Consider the following 7679-nt stretch of genomic DNA (forward strand, 5'->3'; position numbering starts at 1 on the left):
GGAAAGCAGGGTAAAAACAGCATAGTGTGGAACCATGATTGTGGCAGGGTAATTGTATGAAAGGCCCCAATTTTTACCCCAACCTATGTCTGTGCCCTTTGGAAGTGCCCTCCCACACTGACTCTAGATCTGACTATGTGATTTGCTTTGGTCAAAGGAGAGAGTAGCAAACTTGATGCAAGCGGAGGTTGTAAGTAACTAAATTTGGGGGCCATTTGTTTTACAGCAATAACTAATTGATGTAGTGAAGAAGAGTACAGATTTTGGAGCCAGACTTGCCTGGGTTTAAATTCTGGCCCTGCCACTTACGACCAGTGTGTTGTTGGGCGAGTCACTTAACTCTCTCTGCTCAGTTTCCGCATCTCTACAGATGGGGCTATGTACGTCCTGGGAATCAGTACTATCTATCATTAAGGTTGTTTAGAAGATCGAATAAGTTAATATCTTTAAAGTGCTTAGAATAGTTCCTGGCACAGAATAAATAGTTGTGTGTTAAAAGAGAATAAAGTAAATAGAAATTTAAGCTTGTGCAACAAATGAATAATAATAATAATAAATGCATTAAAAATTGTAAAATCTCCACTGCACCCCCTCTAGCAGCTAGTCCACTGTACCCTATACAGAGCAAATGTTTAATAAATGTTTGTTGAATAAATGCTGATCCTTATAAAATAACTATCTCAGTAATTACACACTATTTCCTTGATGCTTTTTAATGCCCTAAATGCTCTGCAACTCTTTACTAGAATTACATTCCGAGTCCATGGCAGGTTTTACTGCCAATGAGTATCCCAATGTTCTACTTCATAGTACATAAAATAAAATATATTAGGAAATGTACTTTTCCAGAAGTCATTTGCAGCCCAACAGGGTGACATTTTGGCATGTAGTTACAAATAGAAGACTGTCATAGGATAAAATTTTTATAAAAAGTTAGATGAGAGTGAAAATGGTGACACTGATAGTCACGAGTGGCTTTTAATCTGCCCCCCAAAGCATCTGCAAGAGTTCCCAAACTGCTTTAACTGATGGCAGAATTTATTTTAATTCAACAAGTAGGCCCTGCTTCTTTGTCAAGGACTGTTCAGTGCTGGTGGCATCGAAGCAAAAGGATAAGCCTCGGTACAGTGACTGGACATCAGCCTAAACAAGTAACCTAGGCAGACTATATAGCTCACTATGGTAGAATCCTGTCTCCTGAAAAATGGCTACTTCCCATGGGTCAGTTCTGGTGTGGTTGCATTATTTAGTTACATCCCTCAGGAAATTCTCCCTAGAATCAAGACACTGCAAATTTGAGGCTCATGGTTGAAATGGAGTGCACAGATGTGCTTTCTTTAGCTCACCCAATGTTGCCAAATTTTCAAATTAAGGAGATTTTATGTTGAAGAAAATGGATTGGTTGCTTTTCTTGAAAAATCAGATTTTGCAACACTGGGTCTCTGTATACCCACACTGGGTAGTCCTCCCGCTTGAACACCATGGGGGCAAATCTTCCCAGCCTCCCAGCTGCTCTGGAAACAAGAAAAGAAGGTACCCCTGTTCATGGGCATCTTCTTCCTAATGTGAGAACTGGCTAAAATTAGCGCTCTGGAGAAGGCTAGAGAAAAGGAAAATTTTGATGGCAGAAAGAATGAAGGTGATAGAAAGCCAGCTTCCAGAAAAGTAATTATGTGTGGCTTCTTTTGGTAGCTGGAATTAGTGTGTTGGGGGTATCAGGCTTGAAGTGCATTCGAAATCGATCCAGCAAGCTCACTTCAGCTGTTTGTCAGGTTCGCAGATATTCTATGTACCCGTCTGCCCTCAGGAAACCAAATTCAACTGTGATTTGGAGTCAAGCTGAAGGCAAAAATAAATCTCTGTTTATTGAGGACAAGTGAGACAAAGCCCCTACCTTCCAGAAACTGATATAATGTATAAATTCAAAGATGGTTTTAAGAAAGCAGACAAACGTTGAGTAAATATACAGGCTTTATGCTTTAGGGTTACAACTGAGGATGGAGGGGTTATCAAAGGCTGGTGATGGACTTTGACACAGACTTTAGAGTGATGCTTAGTCCAGGGGTCTCACACCTGGAAATGCCTCCAGGTTGGAGGGTTACAACTGAGGATGGAGGGGTTATCAAAGGCTGGTGATGGACTTTGACACAGACTTTGGAGTGATGCTTAGTCCAGGGGTCTCACACCTGGAAATGCCTCCAGGTTGCGTGGCTGCATTGCACAACCCCCCGAAAGGGGGTGCCTTTCACACTGTACAGTAGATTAACAGGCAGGTGATGCAAATGGTGGAAATGAGGATAGTGACTAGATTTAATGCAACGAGGCAAAGTGCGGCCTTGTCCAGAGCTGGAGAGAGAGCTCCTGCACGTGGGGCAGTTGCTGCTCAGTTTCAGCCTCTTGCTGCCCAGATTTCGAGAAAAGCTGGAAAACTGAATTTTTGTGTGAACTCTCCCAACTTCAAATGACCAAGAAGCTGCACGAAGCACATCTTTAGCATTTGGTCCAGAAGCTACCTATCCATACCTTCTGCTCAGAGGAGCAGAGTTTGCCTGGAATTCTGAGATCGTGTCAGGCTGAGCAATGTGTCCTTAGCAATGCTGAAGGGACAGGGGTGCTCTGGCAGCACAGCGGACCAAGGGTCAACTAGTCTGCAGCCCACCACTCCCCACCTCCTCGCCGCAGTGGCCAAAGAAAGGTGGAGAGAAAAGGGCAGGTAAGGAGGACGTTAAACACTGGGTTACAGCCACAACTGACCGAGCTACCACCGGTAGCCTCCTGGGCTCCTCTGCTGGAATGAGGGGGGTGCCTTGGGCCTCGACCACACCCTCCCCTTCCACCCTATCCCTCTCCCCTTCCCCATCAACTGCTCTGCAACAACATCTTAGAATGTAAAAAATAATAAATAAATAAATAAATAAAATGTTGAGCTAAGGAATTTGGGGATCCTTGTACAGTCTAACGCTATCAAGGGCCTTTTATGATTTTCTGGAGGCAAATGTTATATATTAGTTTAGTGAGAATCCATAACAGCAACTATATCAGACTGATGTTTAAGTTTTTTTGCTAAGGGCTATATTTACAAATTTTCGTTGACTACATTTACCCAGTGGAGTTTGGTAACAGATGCTGGTGTAGATCACTGTGTGTTAGACACGGTTATATACATCAGCTTTATCGTAACCCGTGAGGGTAGGTGCTGTAGTGGTTCACTCTGTATTCTATGATAATAGCAGCTTAAGGAATTGCAGTAGTAACTTAACTTGCTCTGAGAAAAAAGAGATGTGTAAATGTGAGCGGAATTCTCAGAGCTTTCTCTGTTGCAATGAAAAGGCATTCATGTATAAAAAGTTAAATAAGTTAAATGAAACTGTTAAAGACAAGAGCTGACAAACAAAAAAAGACCTATATTAGTGCAATACTGTAATTTAATTTTTTGATATCATAAACGTAATTGAAAGATTGCACTATATGGATATGTGAGCCAACATGCAGAAATCAATTTTTTTTGTCCCACTCAAAAGAATCAGCAGAAGTCAACACGTGTGATTTTACTTCTTCCCAGGCTTTTCCCAAATATTTGTTTTTATGAGTTCAAATAAAATAAATATGAAATCCTTTCACATGGTACTGGAAATTATGATATAAACAAAATGACTTTCTACTTCTTTTCTATGCTGGTTTCCTTAATTTAATTGAGATTCTCTTGGGATCCATTAAACAAATTTCAAGGAAAACAGGTTCAGAAGACAGTACTTCAGTTGCTTAAGGATGTAGAAGAAAAAAAGGCAGAATGAACCACAGCAGAAGTAAATTCCTGCCCTCTAGTGGCCAAATTAAATAATTACAACTTTTTTCTTCATAATATGGCAAAATTGACTTTAAGAAATTAAGATATTTATAAGAATTTATACCTTTCCTAGTTTCAAAATGAACAGAAGTACTTTGAAAATAGGATACAGATGGATTAGTAAAAGGATAACTGAAAAGTCCATTTTTGGTAAGTTTTATAGAAGGAGAAGGAACTATTTGATATGCTGGTTGAAAAAATTTTCATTGTGGGCATTGAAAACTGGGATCTGCCGATCTAGCTAGGATTTAGAGAATTTAGTTGAATAATTAACATGGTAAGTATAGGGTCTTTCAAATACCAGATGTGACTGAGCTATTAGAGGTGGTGAATCACGTTGCCCCTGCCCAAGTCGTCTAAAAAGTGCAGTCCCTTCTGTGCATCTGGTTGGGAAGACAGCATCTTGATTTGAACACCAGCTGATTAAGGAGCAAGATCATCAGTCCAGAATGTTGTTGGTGAGACTCGTAGTTTAATCATGCAGAAATCCAGTCCACTCAGGACAAATGTGGGTGGTGGGCGCGGCTTTGTTTGGAGCCAGGCTTTTTCTCAAGAAAGAGCTTCTTCAAGGATGTGTACAATTTGAACATTACATTTCTATTAGCTAAAAATGTTGATCTCATTGAAGTAGAGAGTACAATAGTGGTTACTAGAGACTATTAAGGGGAGGTGTGAGGAGGGGATGGGTGAGGGTGGTCAGTGGATACAAAATTTTAGAGAGGTAGAAAGAATGAGATCTAGTGTTCGATAGCAATATAGGGTGACTACAGTTAACTGTGTATCTGAATAGCTAGTCAAGATGATGTTCAATTTTCCTAACACAAAGAAGTGAAAAATGTTTGAGGTGACGGATATACTAAGCTCCATGATATGATCATTGCACACAATATGATGCAACCAAATATCATATTGTACACCATAAATATATACAATTATCATGGGTCAATCAAGAAAAATAAAAAGAAAATTCTATTAGCTGAATGAAATTGGATAATATATTTGCTTCACATTTCTTAGGAACTCAGAATCATTCTTAAAAACTGTGTCCTGATGTATGCATTCTAAAATGTTTAGAGGTAAAGTATAGTGATGTTTGTAACCTACTTTGAAATGCATCAAAAATAAGGTGGATTGATAAGCAGATAGGGGGGTTTATATGAGATCAAGTGAATGCATCAACATTTTAATTGTGGAATCCAGGTGACTGGTATATGGGTGTTTATGGTACAATTTTTTTCAATGTTTATGTATGTGGGGGGTTTATATGAGATCAAGTGAATGCATCAACATTTTAATTGTGGAATCCAGGTGACTGTTATATGGGTGTTTATGGTACAATTTTTTCAATGTTTATGTATGTTTGAAAATGTTCGTATTAAAATATGCTTGAAAATTTTCATAAGAAAATATATTTTGAAGAGCCTACCAGGGTTAGTTAGAAACAAAAGACGGTTTTAAGGAACTGGATAAAAATACTTAAAGAAAAAGTCTGTTGACTTCAGTTTTTTAAGTTTCTTGATTAACACTTACCAAGTGAAATAATTTTGATGTTTTTTGGCAATTAATGCCCAGCAATAACTGATACCTCCAGCAGTAACTGAAACAGGAATCCAACTGATTCTTGACACAGCATGGCCGTGTCATCATATAAAGAAATCATCAGCATTCACTTGGTATCTCTTTGTTGAAACATTAGTGACAGCTGCAAGTTACACGTAGATATATGGATTTTTATTAAAATTCTTCCTCCCCATTGGAAGGTCTATGAGAGCATCTGATTTTTCTCATCATTATATATATAATGCTTAGATAGTGATTGACACATAATTGTTAAAAAACATTTATTAAATGAATGAATGAATCCACATTTAGTTTCCTGCTCATACACAATCAATAGATATACTATTATTGGCAATGTCCTGAAACTAAAAAATCAGCTACATGTTATGCTAAAATAAAAAAAAAAGTTCGAATGAATGAATAAATCAGTGAATGAAAAGAATAAAGATGCTGCTCCTTCTGTTGTCTGTAGTTAGAGAATCTGCATTGAACTCATAATTGTAACAGGTTATTTAAAGTGCTATTAAAGGGTGAAAGGACATGACTGCTGAATTTTATGTATGTGTTATATATATTAAGGTTCCTAACAACTTTAATTTATTAGAAATATTTCGACACAATTTCAAAGAAATCAGAAGGAATGAACTCTTTGCAGTTAAGTGGAAATCATGAATTCGTCTTTTAATGAGAAGTAGACCGACCATCCTGTATATTTATCGTGTGGGAATGTATCCTTGAAATTGATTAGCCAAATTATTTTGCAAAGACTACGGTCAATCACTCACGGAAGAAATTCCAGACAATTTCCAGAGAAAAGACTTTCTCCTTGAGCCCTTCCCAGGTTTCTGTGATTAGCTGACATTTCAGAGTAAAAGGAATAAATGGGTTTCATCTGTGGAGAGCTTCATNATATATATAATGCTTAGATAGTGACTGACACATAGTTGTTAAAAAACATTTATTAAATGAATGAATGAATCCACATTTAGTTTCCTGCTCATGCACAATCAATAGATATACTATTATTGGCAATGTCCTGAAACTAAAAAATCAGCTACATGTTATGCTAAAATAAAAAAAAAAGTTTGAATGAATGAATAAATCAGTGAATGAAAAGAATAAAGATGCTGCTCTTTCTGTTGTCTGTAGTTAGAGAATCTGCATTGAACTCATAATTGTAACAGGTTATTTAAAGTGCTATTAAAGGGTGAAAGGACATGACTGCTGAATTTTATGTATGTGTTATATATATTAAGGTTCCTAACAACTTTAATTTATTAGAAATATTTCGACACAATTTCAAAGAAATCAGAAGGAATGAACTCTTTGCAGTTAAGTGGAAATCATGAATTCGTCTTTTAATGAGAAGTAGACCGACCATCCTGTATATTTATCGTGTGGGAATGTATCCTTGAAATTGATTAGCCAAATTATTTTGCAAAGACTACGGTCAATCACTCACGGAAGAAATTCCAGACAATTTCCAGAGAAAAGACTTTCTCCTTGAGCCCTTCCCAGGTTTCTGTGATTAGCTGACATTTCAGAGTAAAAGGAATAAATGGGTTTCATCTGTGGAGAGCTTCATCCATAGCTATAGGGCTCCAAACCACTGGGTTTTCAAAGTGTGTTCCCTGGACCAGCATGAGAATCAATGAAAATTGCTAGAAATGCAAATTCCTGAGGTCTGGTGGATCTCAGACCTACTGAATCAGAGACTCTGGGGACAGGGCCTATCAATTTGTGTTTTAAGAAACCATCGAAGTGATTCTGACACATGCTAAACTTTGAGAGCCTTGCTACTCAAAATATGGCCCATGGGCCAGCAGAATCAGCATCAACTGGAAGCTTGTTAGAAATGCAGAATTTTGTGACCTTTGCCAGACCTATTGAATCTACATGTGCCCTGTTACAAGATCCTCAGGTGATCTGTATGCACATTACAATTTGAGAAGCCCTGCTCTAAAGGAGAGTGGAAATCATCATTAATTGAGAGTCATGCTTTTATTATCTCTACGGTATTGGGCATGTCATAGATTACAATATTCAAATTTCTGAATTCATTTCTATTATAAGCAGATGAACCCAAAGCCCCTCATTAGAATCCATTGAAATTTTAAAACTTGCTATGGAGGAGATTTGTAAAAGTGGTTTGAATTGAATCAACCATTGCCCAGTTTCAATTCATGTGAATACAAGACCTCATATATGATATTCTCTTGATATATTATTTTAAAAGATCCTGGTTCTTCAATTTGTTGGTCATTGATATCAG

The 7679-nt window shown here is 37.7% G+C and overlaps 1 protein-coding gene across 1 annotated transcript in view; it reads right to left on the reverse strand.

Annotated features, from left to right (window-relative positions):
• PLCB1 (phospholipase C, beta 1 (phosphoinositide-specific)) overlaps positions 1-7679 on the reverse strand; it is a 283385-nt gene that overhangs the window by 125038 nt on the left and 150668 nt on the right. The gene's annotated exons all lie outside the window — the stretch shown is intronic.

This window comes from Galeopterus variegatus, unplaced genomic scaffold (genome assembly GCF_000696425.1).
Source record: "Galeopterus variegatus unplaced genomic scaffold, G_variegatus-3.0.2 Scaffold2030, whole genome shotgun sequence".
Classification (NCBI taxonomy): domain Eukaryota; kingdom Metazoa; phylum Chordata; class Mammalia; order Dermoptera; family Cynocephalidae; genus Galeopterus; species Galeopterus variegatus.